Consider the following 16,461-nt stretch of genomic DNA (forward strand, 5'->3'; position numbering starts at 1 on the left):
GTGACCACGCCTGAAGACAAAGATAAAAATTGTGACAGAATCATGTTGATAAGGGGTGTTGGAGCTGCAGTCAGCTATCTGAAAGCTGTAGTTGGCATTCACCAGCAGTTTTGTTTCTGGCTCCACATCAGTGGCTGTGTTTGGTTTGTTCACTGTCAGGCACCTCAACCCAGCTGGGACTCCTTCGCACACGTGAACGTTTGTGACACACACCACAAAGCTGTCAGGGCCATGCTGCAGACAAACACCACAGTGGCAGTTGTTAAAAAAGATTGCCACGTTAGTGTTTTATTTGGTCTTGGTTCTGAATCACCCTGGGAATGCCAATTACCTTGTCCATGATGAACAAGAAACTCCAGGGTTGTGCAAGACCTGCAGGCCCCAACACTGCTTCCACTGCCAACCAGCAGCAAGAAGGGCAGCTCTCAGTTTTAGTCTTCAAGCCAACGTTACTTCAGCCTCTCTGTTTATCACTAATAAGCTGCAAATCAATGATTGGCTTGGGAGGGCAGACTTCAATTTACACTAGATATAAAGGAAAACAAACATTCCTGTGGAATTATGGTTGAATCAGGACATGTTGGCAGCAGCCAATTCACATCTTTCTCTGAAATATTTCCTTACAGAGTGTCCTTCTTTGGGAACTACTCTTGATATTATAGGTGCTGTTTTGATAACAGACAATTGGTGAACATGTATACACATGGAATCGGTTCGTTCTGGCTAAAAGCTTCCTGACTTTAAATGCTTGTGGCTTAACTTTAGAGGTGAATTTTTAGAGTTCTGATTATAAATTTGTTCTTTCTAAAATGCATCGTTTGAATGCACTCTTCTGATGTTCTTTGCAATGGTTTCTATCATGCTCTTTTCATACATGATGAATAAGAACAGTCTGTTACTACACATGCATATCGGTTTTGGTGGAAGGGAATTTCAGAATCAATTAAGAAAGGCAAACCTGTTTCCATAGCCAGGAGACTCTTTGGGATTTGTAAAGGTCAGGTGCAAACATCTTCTCTGCCTGCACCAGGCTTTTGAATCTGCATTGCCTGAAATCCCCGATGAGTTTTTAATCTACAAGGCAACTTTGTCTTCTATTTCCCTTCCAAATGGTGTTTCATTAAGGCCCAGCCTTAGGAAGGTCTTAAGTTGCTCCTACCTGCAGAAATTCCCCAGAGGGCTTGAAATAAAAGGATATTCTTCTGCCAGTGACACCATCCCCATGGCACACACTGAACAACCCTGTGATTAATAGAAGCAGGCTCTTGCTGCCGAATCCCTGCCATTAAATAAAATATGTTCCTTGGAGACTGCTCCCTGTTTCTTTCTACACAACCAAAAAAGGAGAAGCAGCTGCAGTGGAGGATCATTGCAGCTCAAGTGCTTCCTTCTATTTACGTTGAACAGCAATATACTTTTATTCTTTTAGATATGGTTTTGTTACTATTTCACTAGCAATGAGTCAGGATATTTGGCTTAGGGTCAAAATACAGACCGCAGTTATGTGATCTTCCCCCTACAAGTATCACATCAAAGATAGCACAAATGATAACAGGCAAGGATGTTTGAAAAGGCTGTGTGAAAAGTTTTCATCAAAGACGTGGCTCCTCATCCCTGCTACCTATAGAAAAAATCAGGTAGGAAAGGACCACCGAAGGTTATCTGGTATAACCTCCACCTCACAGAAGGGCCAACTTCAAGGTTATATGTCAAACCTACTAAGAAGATGTGATTCAAAGTTATTACTGCTGCTTCTGCATGGCTCTGAAAGTTACGATAGGACTTCCTTTTATCAGAGAATACTGTGAATTTTTATCAGCAGTTGTCTTCATTGTCCAAGGTCTAGTAATGTATATTTATTTGTTTTCTTTTGTTAAAAAGCTACAAAACAGGGATAGTCACAAGGCAAATCACATGCAAAACTGTCTGATCGGGCTTCTAAAATTACCATGCTTATGATGGATCTTAGCTTCAGAAAATCGAGATGTTTGAGGTTGTTAAAGTGCAAAATCCATTCCAGTTGTAGTACCTAGGTGCAATCTTAGGTAGCTGCTGCACTCTCCATTTGAGACATAGAAGTGTCTCAAAGATGATCCATTTGGTCCCTCCTCCCCTGCGCATGTGTGTACATCTGTGTGTCTCACTGTGAGAGAGAGGGAGGGACAGCTGAGCACCTAAAGTAGAGAATTTGTAAAAAAATCTTATTGTTGCCAGTTATTTTGTCCTCTCTTAGGTGTGTCTGCACCACTTGATGCAATTAAATTAAGGTATTTAAGGCTGTCAGAAGAAGAAACTAACTCCTATGGCTTGTGCATGGCAAGTATGTTGCCTATGGACATTGAAACTAGAAACATTGGGAAGAATTGGAAAAAAAAATGAGGAGGAAAACAGTATTCTAATTTTTCCAGTCTGTGAGGCAGAGGAGTGATCTACACAGCAGAGACCTAGAGAGCTGATTGTTTGCAAACGGGTATCATGCAAAGAGAACAGGTATATCTGCAAAACACACATCTTCAATGGCAAGCTCATTAATGCAATTATTGAGAATTCAGAGACTGACTAGACTTTGTGAAACGAGACATACCTCTCTATACAGATACAGAAGGAAAGAAAATCTCAGACAAATTGAACACCTTTGGCGACAACTGAAAAATGGGTGACTGTATGTGATGTGGAGGACTTGAACCATTTTGGAGAAGGACAGCCATGAAAGAAATGCACATAAAATTAGCAGCGGAGGATAACTGAATGCTGAAAAGTTTTTCGGGTGGCTAAAGTATGTCACCCATTTGAAAAGCAGGTTCCTGTGTCATTAGCAGCAGGCACGCTGACGAGATGGCAAAACCAAAAGAGAGGTACGATCACTGGTTGGTTGCCTGCACTGAACCTCTCCCCATTGTGCACAAACATGCCAAGACAAAACAGGAGGCAGTGAGATAACATCCAAACTTAAGAGACAAGTATGTGATGAAGCTATAGCAAGTTTGCAGCAGACAATGGAGACACAGTTAAAGAAAACACACTAAAAAGGAGTACCTAGAGTAGGGACTACTCAAACATTCACATACCACGTTTTAAACAGGTACATTGTCTAGATGAGCAAAACGATCCAGCTCGTACACTGCATGCAGCTGGAGAGTAACTTTAACTAGAAAAACCTTGAAGTGGTATTATGTACACTAGATTTGGGGGGGCTTACCCCAGAATACAAAAAAATAAAAATCAGCAGGTATTTTCACAGGACCAGAAGAAGTACTTGGAAAACCAACAACTGACCTCAAGCCTAACTGGTCTTCATCTTCAGTCAGAAACAATAGGTAGTACCCTGCTATTAACAGCAACAACCTCACTGACATTAGTTGGACAATATTCATTCACTATAAGGGGAGAAATCAGTGCTAAATTCAGGTACCATAGAAGCGTCAGAGTTTACAAGACCATGGAATATATGTTTTCAGCAAATAAATTCTGGGATAGAAAGTTTTAAAATCATCATATTAAAATTTTAAATGGTAGAAGACTATGTAAAAAATAGCTAGCATGTATTTCCTAATGTTTTTAGTGCACAGTTTCTATACCAAAAATGTAATCAAACTCTCCATGACTGCAGTGTTGCTAGTACCGGAGAAGATTGCCAAGAAAAGGGTCACAAGCAGGGAAGCACTCTGGCGCATCACATATCAGAGTGTAATTAAAAGGGTGGAAAATACCTGCAAATGAGATTGCAGTGGAAGAAAAAAAAAAAAAAGCAAATTCTGATCATCGATCTTCAACATAAAGCAACCCAGTGAAAGTACTACAGCTTACCCAGCGTGGGTTAGGGTGCTTATATGTTCTCTGTCATGTTTCGCTGTTGCACTAAACACCTAAACTAACACTTAACTAAACAACTGCAAAGCAATTTGTTTGCCTTTTGTTATGTCACCTGAACAGGAGATATAGCAGAAGAAGGAACAGAAAGTAACAGTAATAGTAATAGTAATAGCCAGAACCAGGACAAATAGAAAGACTAAAAGGAGTCACAGAGCAAGTAAGCTAATCTGGTATTAGAAAAAGGAGGCAAAAGGCATAAGCCAAATAATGTAAAGTGGTAGAGCAATCAAAAATAGCCCTGCAAAATGGACTCAGCACTGTCCTAAAGATCATAATCCTTCTTTCTTCTTGGAAAACATTAACTAGTAATGCTTCAAGCTGCAGATCACTGCTGCTGTAGAAGAGTGGTCCATATTGAGCATACTGATGCTGGATGAGAAAAATCATACTCAAATGGAATAGGGATCATGTCGCGCTCTTGTTCTTCCATCAGTAAATGTATGGCTGTGCTGTGACATTTGAAACACACCAAATCCTTATGGAATGGTCTCCACAAATCTCTGGCTTTTGGACTGTGGAGATTTCAGTGTGCATGACACTGAATCTAGTAAAGTATGACTTGCAACTGAGAAAAAGGTCAAGAGAGAAATCACAGTAGCTCTGGCTGCTTGTGCAATTTTATGTATGGGTAAAGAGCAAAAGAAGGTCTGAGGTGTGAACAATTTTCCACACTTTTCCAATGCTTTTTCTCTGTCTACAGAGAAGCTAGCAGAAGTAGCAAGCAGAAGAGAGACATTGCATCTTAAAAATAGAGGATGAGGGGAAGACAGTTTGCACAAAAGCAAATAGTTTCCTTGACCAGTGGAGGCATCTGGAGTAAACCAGCCAAGCTGACTGCTGAGAACAGACGGATGATGAAATGAGGGAAAAGATGTGATTCTAAATGAAATGTTTCATGATTATGAGAAGACCTTTTGAGATGGTGAACTTGGCCTGATACTATGGAAAAGAACTGCCAAGAAATACACTTGATGGAAGTGAATGAACTATGAGAAAACAATTGTCTGTCTGTCTGCTCTCTATGCCTCGCATTTTGTTGTCGCACTAGGCACTCAGGGCATTGGCCAAAAAGATTACTTTTAACACCCGAATTTCAAGACTGCCCCATGCAAAAGAGGACACTTGCAGCACTGTAAAATACCAGTTTCAGGCAAGATGTGCTCTGTGTGCATGGCAGCAGTGGCAACCGATTTATTTATACCCAGAGAAGGAAAGGACTGTGATATATTTAATTATGTTGTTAGAAGGAGCGCTGCTGTTCAGAGTTCTTAGTCATGCATAATAAGATAATTGATTTTCTGTTGTTTTAAGAAAGCCAAGGGAATAACTTGGCAATACTTCTACTTGCTCACTCTGTGTGTGGGTGTGTTGAAAAAAAAAAAAGTATTGAGAACAGTATGTAATTGCTGAAAATGTCTCTTGAGCCTCTCCTGCTTAGTGCACATTGTCCTGTGTGGATCTCCTGTGTTGTGAGTGATCCCAAGCAAAAGAGTGCTCTTGCGAGCTGAATTGCCCCCTGCTCCTTTACTCAGCTGCATTTCTGCCAGATACGCTTTTGCTCTGATCACAAGTGGCCAAAGCTCGTGTGCTAAGGACACCGGATAATGTACCAAAGAAACTCTTGTGGAAATGGAGTTCACTGGTTTTGGAGTGTGAAATGCCTTCTGGAGAAGGATTATTTTCTTTTGACCAGGTTTAATACATTAAGAATGACAAAAGAGTGGGCACAGCTGAAGAACAACCTCAGAATAAAGTCGGATGCAGATGCCTTTAGCTAAGGAAGAGGAGGGGCAGGTTTGTCTGACACCATCCAGCTGAAGTTTTCCTTCTCCAAAAGGAAGACGTTGGTTTCTAGGACAACTTTTTCAGCATGCCGTTTCTTATTCCATGTAACACACAGCAATTAAAAAAAATCCATCTGAGCAATTAAAAAAAATCCATCACAGCTAAGCCTGGATCCCAATGACTGGCAAACTCTCCACAGAGAATATGAAGAGGGAGTTGATGATGTATAAAGCAACTGATCTCTTGTTATAACTAAAACATGAAGGTATATAGGACCACCAAAACTAATTTGAAACCTCAGCCTTCCCAAACTGTAATAAGATTAGATTCATACAGTGTCAAACAATTAAGATCTGTCTTTGTTTCTGATCATGATCTTCTGGGAAGAGAGCTAATGAAATGTTCAGATAAAATGTTCAGATAAAATGCTTAAGAGCCATCTTGGCAATAGCTGAACAGGTGAGACATTTTCAGATGCAAATATACTTATGTAAAGGCTCAAGACTAAAATTTACTCTAAGGACATAAGTATAAAATGCAGTACAGGTATTTGCTGGACAAATTAAAGACTTTGGTTTTATATCACTGGACATCAAGAATTTTAAGAAGTAGATTAAAAGAGAAAGTATTGTCGGTCATTTTATAGATCTAATTGTAACTTGCTTATGTTTTTGATTATGTCAATATTACATTGTTAACGTGAATGAGCTCTGATTTGAGGTACTGAAAACATATTAAGCATGGGTTTGGAAATTGATATAGTGTTCCAAACTGACAGTCTAAATGCACCATATAGAAAGCTATTTTAAGAACAACAGTAAAAAATATTCTTAATATTACAATAGAAAGCAAACATGCATCTGTCCTGCTATAAGCCATTGCTATGAACTAAAGAATCTAGCAACTTTTGAAAAAGAATCTCTGATATGAAAATATTCCTCCCTGAAGAAAAACACTACAGTATTTCTGGATACATTAGTGTCCAGACCAAGACAATGCCCATCATGTACCTAAAATAACATTTTAATGTTGTCTTTGGAATTAGAAGTTAGAAAATTTAGAAAAAGGTTTATTTCTCCTCATAACACAGTTAAATAGGAAACTGTGTAACACAACAGGATGTGATACGGGTGCCAAGTAGTGAGGAACAGGAACTGAAATCTGTATGTCTTATATTGTATAAAATGTTGCTACTACTAGAAGCAGATTTGATGAGAACTGTAGTTCCATTTTATTGTAAAAAGCTGTTCTGGCCCTCAAATGACTCAAAAAATTCCCTCGGATACCACTTGCAGTGCAGAGTGTGACTGCAGCGTAGAGTGGCATATGGGCTTTTGAAAATGTGGTTGTAGGACAGATGAGCAGTTTGGCTGAATTCCCCTAAAAGTCCAGTCTTTTAGGAGACGTAGTGGTCAGGATATTAAGACTGATTCCATAATTGGTATAATACACTGAATAGTGTTACAATTAGAGGCATGTCATTAGCTGTCAGTCTTCTAATGAATACAGGTGGGGATCTGCCTGCGAATAGTGTCTGGCTTTGTGCATGCTGTCATGCCATGAAATGCAGCCGTGGTTGTGCAGCACTCTTTCTTCTGGTCGCACCAGGGCAGGGCTTGCCTGAGAAAGTAAGCAAGAGGCAATACTGCACCAACTGCATCATCATCAGCTCTCCAATGTCTTCCTTTGGCCCCCAGTGCTGAACTTTCTTGTGTCATTGTTTGCATGTACGCAATATTTTGTAACATTTTAATTCTAGTTCTCCTTCTTTTTTTCTTGCACTTGCCTCTAGCTAATATTACCATATGGTCTCTTTGTCCTTTTCCCATCACTGATGTTGGTATGATGTAATGAGGGCAAGCTTTGGTGGAGCAATGTACGCTGCTGTACCAGTTACAGATCAGATTGAGAGAAGTGACTTTTTATTTCTCACTTTTGCAAGCTTATCAATTGCAACTTTATTTTTCCTTTTGAGGACATCTGATGTATCTCTTAGTAGTGGAAGTTTAGTAGGAAAAAATGAGAGAGAAAGCAAGAATGAAAAAGAGAGAGATTTGAAAATGAAGATCTACATCACAGAGAGCTGGTAAGTGCTCCCGTGACGGGTCATGACAATAACGTGATCTTTGTCTAGACAAATGCCAGATACAATTAATCTTGACTTTCATTTCTGAAGGAGCAATTTTGAGGACTCTGCTCTTTTTTATTAAAAGAAGTCATGATCTGCCATGATTTGATGATATTTAAGATGAGTTTTTGTTTTTAATGACACAGACGTAACTTTTCCTGGGGTAAAGCAGGATGTGAACTGCAAGGTGTCAGCTGCTCTGTGGACACTGCCCATTCTCATGCTACTTCCCTGAAATCCTCCAGAAAGCAGTGAAAAGGAGATGAGCTTTGCCACATGACAACACACTCCCAGGCGATTCTTGCCAAGCAGCTAGTGCACCACAAGTTCATAGGTCACCTTTCCCCAGAGTAACTTTCTCATTTGCCCAAACCGTAGGGGAGCAGTTGCTCCGGAACCCAGGGCTGCGGACTGAGCAGGGACAGGCAAGGGAGCAAGGGCATGGACTTCTGCAGGGGCCTGCACTCTCTAAAAGCTCTTGGAGCCAACATGAGCCATCAGGGGGCTACCACGGCCACCTGCAGGTATAAGCAGCTCTGAGCCTGGAGGCTCTGTCCAAACCTGGTCATGATTTGTACTAGAGCTGGATTCCAGAGGAGATGGGGACTCCAGTGTTTTGGGCAACAGAGGAACATGGGGTACAAGTTCGCCAGTACTAAGAGGCGAAGAGCTGACGCACTAACACTTGGGTGGTCATGCTGCACAGCCAGCATTGCAAAGCAAATATTGATCCCTGACTTTGTGACAGTTGAGAGGACCCTGTTCAGGAGAGTGCTGGCTACAGTCCCCTCTGCTCTGCTGTCTGGCTCTAGCCCTTCAGCTTCCCCGGGCATCAGCACTTCTGGGACCTGACGTAACCACAGCTCCTGGGCCAGTTGGTTTCAGGAACAAAACTCCTTTTGCTGCAAAGAACAAAGAAAAACCCCTGAATTTGCTTTCTGAATGCACTGCACTAGAATGATAAGAGAGCTGGCTGGCCCCCAAGGCTGACATACTTCCCTGTCACCTCCACCCAGGCTCCCTTCAGACACTGTCATTCTGGTCCCAAAGGCAGAGGCAGAGGCAACAGCAGCTGGGGAACTCTGGCATGTTTGCCCACATGGGTACCCTACTCATCCCCTGTCTTGTTAGGGATCTGTATTTGACATGGTGACTTTGCAGAGGCCAAAAGGACCATTAAACCTGCTATTTTGACTCCTGTAAGCCACCAGAGTCAAAGGGCCCTGAGCTCTCCAGTGAATGCTTGGCTCGAGCATTGCCTGACCTCCAGGTTTAACCTACAACCTCCAGGAGAAGCAGGTCCACATGGTGTGTTATGTTAGTGGGTGGCTCATTCCAAGAGCTCATCGTTCTTACTCTTAACAACTTCTTCCTCACTCTCCCTTGGCAGTGGCCTTGGATTTTGTTCCAGTCTTTGGCTTCCCTTCTCATTTCTGTGCCGAAGAGCCTTGTTAGACTGGATACTTCCTCTCTATTCTCCCTCAGCCAGCCATTTGATAGCCTTTGTGCCACAGCATTGCTCTGAGGTACGTTTCTGTTACTTGTGAACATTGACCTTTCATTAAGTTTCTTACTCTTCCACAGTTTGATGAATTATTGACGTGACCTACTGTACAGCACTGCAACTAATGGTGGAATAGAAACCAAATTCTAAGTCAGTACAATGAATAAAAAGACTGGTGGACCTTAAAGGTGCAGAATCAGGTCCTTCTGCTCCATCAGAAGAGCTACATATCAGATGAATTTTTAAGCCTATGAACACTTCCGTCTCATCTTAGCAGGGCATTGAAAATGCTGTCTTCGTTGCACTGATGTTAACAGACTGGATCTTCCCAAAAGGTTAAGTGGAAAATGTAAAAAGAAGAACAGAAAGGCAGGCAGGCAGACATACAATATGCTGGTAAACCCGTTTTTAAGACCCGATGACTCACATAAATAAACCCCAGTTAAGCTCCAAGTTAAACTTTGTAGGAACTGATCTTGTGAGAAGAAAGATGGGCTAGCAGCAGTTCATGCCTTTCTCCATCATCTTTACATTTGTACTACGCCTCAGAAAAAAAAATAAATCCTGCTACAGTTGTACTTCTTGTGGTTCCCAGTGTTATTATTTAAAAAATGCAAATAATTTGCTCTCTTGACCAGTAGATCATTTCTTAAAAGAGTCTTAAGTACATATATTTGAAATGTTCTTGGCTGTACAGGAAAGTTTTTTTTGGTTTTTTTTAAGTGTGCTGGTTCATAACAGTTAATGTTAGCTCTAAGTGGAAACAAGGAAATATTGCCTTTGTAAAGACAAATATTTATTTCATTATTGAAAACACTGTGCAGTGATTCAGCCTTTGAGGTCTGGGCTTGCTGAGAGACAACTTGCACCAAGTGATTTAAGATCCTAGTCCTAATATTTAAGAGATTACAGGCTTAGTTTTCTACAGCACTTGTTAAGTGTGAACGAGGAGTTGTGATTCCTTTTATTCTCCTCTTTAAGTATGTTTATATTAGCAGGATCTAAGTCTGCTATTCTGTGAATGCTGCAACAAATAGGATTAACGTGCTGACTGCTCCTGCTGTACCTCAGCTGGGGTGCAGAAATGTGCATTCCTCTTTGCCCACATGTGCGTGTGCTTGTATGCACATGTGTGTTTGGCACGCAGTGAGATTGCAAGTAAAGGACTGCTGATGTGTGCGCAGCTGTGTCCCTCGCCCGTCCTCCCTCTCAAAACCTTGGGAGTTTTGTTAGGATAGAAAAAGCTGCTAACATTTGTACCTTCTCTGAGTGACTGTTTTAAGGACTGACACATCTTCTCTCAGCAGTGGTTGTTTCCTGTATTCCAGTTAGTTCTACTTCATTTCCGAAAGTAGGACAGCTAGGGGGTTGTGCTGTTGCTCATCTCCCTGAAGAGTCCTTGTGTTTGTTTAAGGTCTGTTGCTAGAATTTAGCATAATTTGGCTGCGGGAGGGAAGACAACAGATGGTTAAGGAGTTCCTTGGACAAGTTTGCAAGGCAACTTGTCTATAAACTAAGGAAAATATTGGGGTTATTCTTCTTGCCCTAGTGATTTTCACCCCCACTCAGGGTATAATATATCACCCTTGGTCTAAAGTAGCATTGCCCTTACAGATCATAAGACTGCTCTAGAGAAAGTGTTAGGTTTTGGGGTTTTTTAAATTTTTATTTATTTTTGTTTTTCAAATGGACCAGGTTGTGCATTGATTATTGATTTTATTTTAGGGGAGGGAAAGAATCCCAGTTCTCCTGCATGTTGTTCATATATCTATGCAGCAGATGCATTCCACATTGTGCTCTGCTTTCAGAATACCAGGACTATGGCACGGGAAATGCACATACGAGTGTATGCACGAGGCCAGCGTGGATCCACAGGAAAGGTAAGATGGCATTTTGTTAAAATGCTGTATCTTTCCCTTGATGTTCGCTTCCACCATGAGCATAGGATGTTAGAAAAGAAAGCAGCGGGAATGAAAACCACAGGAATACATTGGCAACACAACAGATGTCACTGAGGCAACTCAAAATTCAGTAGATGTTTCTCTCTTACTTTGTTCTTTGCGTGCCATACAGAGATTTTCAGTCAGATTTTAATTTGCTGGAATAAAAAGTGTGAGAGAATATGCAGTAAGAGCGTCCAGTTTCCCTGTTCGCGCTAATTTTACTACCCAAACACCTGTTTTTCCACCCAGGGCCTTGCAAGGTTTTCCTGGAATCACAGTTGGAAGGGTCTCAGTCGAGCATGCATGCATAGCGACTTCCTCTGCCCGCGCTCACACGCATACGGGTTCCTCACTGCAACTCGCATGTACTGCCCATGCCTGTCCACCCACACAACCACAAAAGCAGAAGAGGCTGCAAAAAAACAGACGAAAGTGGTGTAGTAGCTACTCTGTGACACAATGGAAAATGTTGTGCAGAATATTGCGTGCTTCTAAATAAGTACAGCTGCTAGTTGCAAGGATGTGTGAGAATGTCCGAGTGCCCAAATCATTCATTGTAAGACTGATGGACAGCATCCATTCTTGATGGAAATGCTACTAGCTTCATCAGCAGTGGAAATCGTTGAAGACTCTTTGGGGTATTTCTGTCCCTGAAAGTTCTCCTATTTAGAACCACAGTATAAGAGATATAACTGAGATGTATTACAAGTGTTTGTAACTTTACTACCTCCTTGGGATTAATCAAGGCATTACTCTCTTAATTTCCAAATAAGACTCTGTGCCAGTAACTTTTTTCCCCAGCCATTACAAAATTCAGTGAGGTGTCTGTACTGTTTATATCCATATGGCTCCTAGATGTGTTTGTTCCGGTATTACCCCCTAACATTGTGTTTTAATTTTCACTGAGAATCTTATCTTCTGCAGTTTGGTGTGAAGCCAGTCCAGTATGGTCTTGTCCAAGCAGAAGATAACCATCTGGCGTTCTTCTTGTTCCCACTGGAAGGGAAAAAAATATCTCTGGAAAGTCATTAAAAGGAAAGCGAGTCCTGCAGGGGAGGATATCTGCCACTCTAGTATCATGGCCCTGAGTATTTTCTGTCTGAGTCATATTTTGTAGAAAAGACGAACTTTCTGCTGACCAGTGGCAGACTGAGAAAGCATCTAAAAAGCTTGTTATGAGGGTGCTATAGAAATTGGTGGTGTTTCACTGGGTTTGTGCAGAATGATGAGGTCCAGCTATTGAATACATGGTTGGTTATATGGCTGGGTTGCCTTTGAAGATGCGTTCAGGGACAGGCAGGGTTATGACTCTGCCGAGGTGGTGTAGCATGCTGAGGAGAGTGAGGTCTGGTGAGGCTGGTCTGTGTCTGCACTCTTTCCTCAGCAACAGGCTTTGCCAAGAAGGTGAGGGACTTTGAGCCAGGGCCGAGGCTACAAGGTGAACTAGTCTGGGGCCAACACCTAGAAGGTGCCAGCAGAGCTTGGTCTTCTCCCAACTGGCAAGGGAACTTGCTTTGAGAGTGGTCTGTATGGTCTTTCCTCAAGTGCTGAATGCAGTTCTCTCTAACAATTATCCCATAAAATAATAGTGTGGCTGTAATTTAACGTGGTTGTTTTGGTTCTGTGGCTGCCTCTTATCTGTTGTCAGACTGGATGTGAATTGAGGTTGCCCAGAACAAAAGAGTAACGTACAAATGGGATTCTACTGGTACCATTGGCTTAATTTTCTGTTTTCCTGTCAGCTCTCAGGAGATTACATTTTCCGATTATTGTTCTATTTCTATTCAGATATGAAAAACCTCTCAAATACACCTTTAGAAACAAGATGAAATGCTTTCAAGTATGTTTACAGTATGTTTTTTCTCTTAATTCACCAAGACTCAAAACAAAACTTTAAACTTGCGGACTGAGAAATCCTACTCCTTTCTCAGATTCACAATCCTGTATGGTCTTTTCAAAATGAGAAACATTGAGCTATTCTTAGTTATAAATAAACATTTTCTAGATAAGTGTTTGAAAATACTAAAAAGAAAAATATTTTTATATGCTAGTGTTTATGTGAAAGACCTGATGGGTACTGCTGGAGGTTTCCATCCTCCAGGCAAGTAGGTCTTCTAACTGAGTACATACAGGGTTCAGTGGGGCTACCCCAATAAGGTATTTCCAGAATCAAGACCTCAGTGGTCTACTAAATCACCACAAAGAGTAGCATATACACTCTCTCTGTGTAGCTAATGAAATAGCATGAAAATAATCTCAGCCTCATAGCAAAAAGAGACAATAATATGGTTGTGTAAGGAAAAAAAGGTAGGTTTTTTTTACAGCACCATGGAAGAAATGTGAATAAGCTAAGTTGCAGCCTAGATCTGAGTCAAGGCCACTAAGAGTTAACAAGAAGATCTTATTTACTTCAGTGAGCTCTGGATGAGGACTTAAGACTGGTAAAATAAGAAATCTCATAAATTTTGGATAACCCCTGATCTGAGAGGCAGTCTTTTTAAGTCAGTGGTGGCTACAGTCCTTACAGTTATATATACCCTATAACTATACTTGCAAGTGTTAACTGAGCAGTTCCCTTAGTGCTGGGGGGATCATTAGTCCAAGTGAAGGAAAAATTCATTAGGTTTGTATTTCAAGGGTTCTAGGAGGCAGTATTATCAAATATGACCCTACCGTATTAGGAATGTTTGCCATGTTCTTAAAAGGTGCAAGGATATTTTTATAGTGACTGTAGTAGAGATAGAAACTGAACCTTCATCATGATTTGCCCAAACAAGCGCTATCTGCTTGTGATTAGCTAAGTAAAAATGTGACCTTATTGTCTTTTGTCAATTCTGAAGAATTAAAATAATATTGTATTTGTTGGGGGGAGAATTCAAAATGGGTTTAACAAGATTTTCTTTGTTTACCAAGCTAAAGGCAGTGATAATGAACCTCTTTTGCGGTTTATGTCTTCATTTAATTCATTATGAGATGTGGTTCTGGGAAGAGAATTGTTCTCAAGAAAAAAAATTCCAGGAATGCAGGAAATGTGAGGCAATACTGTCTAGTGGCTGCGTTTCTCCTTAGAAGCATTATGTGTAATTGGAAAGTATATATGTCTAAAATAACTGATACCTTACTATTGAATGGAGATGGCAGAGATACCTTGGCTCTTATAGCCTGAGGACAATACTATGGAGTTTCAGGTCAGGTACGAAAAATTTTGAAAGCCTTAAACCAAGGAAATTAGAGGACCCGATCTACCAGAGAATCAGATCCTAATATGGTGCTATAGTACACACACATAACAGATTATGCATTGTTCTTCAACAGTAAAACTAAGAGGAATAGCTGGGTGTTCAACCAGAAAAACTAGGGTCAGAAGTGAGACATAGTCCACTCTGTTGGCTCTAGACCCTTAGCCCATATGGCTGAGCAACCGCTCAGGTACTATCTTACAGGAGCAGCTTTGAACTAAGCCACTGAAGTCACGGCAACCTGTTTTATCCAAATCTAAACGGCTCCTTAGATGTTCCAAACTCTAAATCCAAGTTTGGCTCAAATATGTGACAGCTATAAATAAAATAACAGGTGTGTAGGGGTTTGGAGGACTCTTAAACATACCTAAACCCCCTGGCTGGTCACCTCTGAACAGATGATGTGTTGCTTCCCGTAATTATCATGTTCTGGATGCTATCACCATGACCTCTTTGTGTAGTCAAGGACTTTGTCTTTTAAAAGAGAAAAATACACAATTGGCTGCAGTTATTAAGCTACAATGTCAGCCAGGCTTCTAATACCATGTGGGGAACTAATGCCATTAGACATTTTCTTCTTATTGTGGGCTACATAGGGCAACCCTCTTCTCTTAATTTGGGAAATGAGGGCGGGTCAACATTCTTTGCAATTTGGCATTTCTGGAACATTTATAATTTGAAAAAAAAAATTGTAACTCAAAATCATGTGTGAAAGTTTGACATTTTTGTCAAAGAATACCCTGACTGAGAAAGAAGATGGTGTTTCTGACATTACTGAGTTGACCAATATCTTTTAAGCAAATGGCGGTTATTTTTTAACTGCCATTACTCTGACTCCTCCTTTTTTTTTTTGCTAAGTCAAGTGAGTATCTGCTCCCTCATTGGGTCATTTGCCTTCTCTTCTATCCCTCTTCTCCCCTGAATTTTTTGTAAGGAAATAAAGACTGTGATCTGGTCCTCTAAGCACATCCTAGCATGATAAGAAGCACTGGCTTTTCATATGAAAATCTTTACCAGTACTTTACAGAAAAAAACAAGCTTACATAAATAAGGTCTTTTTCACCCCAGAGGCAGGGAGACAAAAGGAACATGACTGTGGTTCTTCAAAAATACACGCTTAAATATATAATTACCCAAAAAATGTGTTATAGTAATTAAAACCCCCAAATGTTTAATGTTGTTTTTCAAAATTAACCTTCAGATATGTATTTTTTTCCAATTATTAACTCTCTTGCTGTCATTTTGAGCTCACACTTTTCCAGACTACTGCTGTGATGGTGTTTATCTGCTTCGTGATCTGAGGACCAAGTGTCAGCAACTTCTGCTAAAGCCAACACGAATGGATTGCGCTCATACTTTCTAAGAATCAGCATCCCAGCTCTGTGGGGATGGGCTTCTACAAATAATACTGTAATAGCAGTAAAAAATTTATAATGCTTTAACTTGCATGGGTGATTTATAGTCCTTTAAATACCAGATACAGAGCTGTTTCTGGTTTCAAAGAACTGTTACTAGGATCATCTATTTCTCATAAAAGCACTGAAATGCTTGAAGAAATAGGTGCTGTAAACTGATGAACACAAGGCATACTAACATCTGAATGTTTTCACTGTGTAGTTCACATGATTACTGTGCTAAAACTAGAAACATAGATGCCTGTGGCATGGACAGACTCTGTGGTTGCATACGTGCCATTTTAGTCACTTAGCATTAATCTGTAACAGACTTGGGCCAATAACTTCGTCTAGGACTTCCCACAGCTATGAGGAAGTTCAGAGCTGGATCCTAGTGTAATATTCCAGGGTTAATTTGTGCAAGATGGATCCCAGGCTTCCAACATTAGCCATTTGCTCTCTCTCATCCTTGTAGTTCCTCGGCTTCAAACTTTGGGTCGGTTCAAGCTCAGACGCACCCTTTATCTTTAATCTAATGAGTGGTTGCTGTTTTGGTTGGAGAGAGGCACCACGGAGGCTACTGCCCACACCTAGG

General features: G+C 40.8%; 2 long non-coding RNA genes across 2 annotated transcripts in view; both read left to right on the top strand.

The window, feature by feature from the left end:
* The window catches only part of LOC142604749 (uncharacterized), a 52,739-nt gene extending 44,531 nt beyond the window's left edge, over nucleotides 1-8,208 (top strand). Inside the window, exons 2-3 of the long non-coding RNA XR_012838589.1 lie at nucleotides 7,634-7,744; nucleotides 7,933-8,208. This is a non-coding gene — a long non-coding RNA (uncharacterized LOC142604749). The remainder of the gene's footprint in view (nucleotides 1-7,633; nucleotides 7,745-7,932) is intronic.
* Nucleotides 8,209-10,713: 2,505 nt separating this feature from the next.
* Nucleotides 10,714-16,170, top strand: LOC142604747 (uncharacterized). The gene is made up of 3 exons (XR_012838586.1): nucleotides 10,714-10,929; nucleotides 11,016-11,170; nucleotides 15,720-16,170. It is a non-coding gene; the product is annotated as an uncharacterized LOC142604747 (long non-coding RNA).
* The last annotated feature ends 291 nt before the right edge of the window (nucleotides 16,171-16,461 follow it).

The sequence above is a fragment of the Balearica regulorum genome, chromosome 1, assembly GCF_011004875.1.
Source record: "Balearica regulorum gibbericeps isolate bBalReg1 chromosome 1, bBalReg1.pri, whole genome shotgun sequence".
NCBI classification, from domain to species: Eukaryota; Metazoa; Chordata; class Aves; order Gruiformes; family Gruidae; genus Balearica; species Balearica regulorum.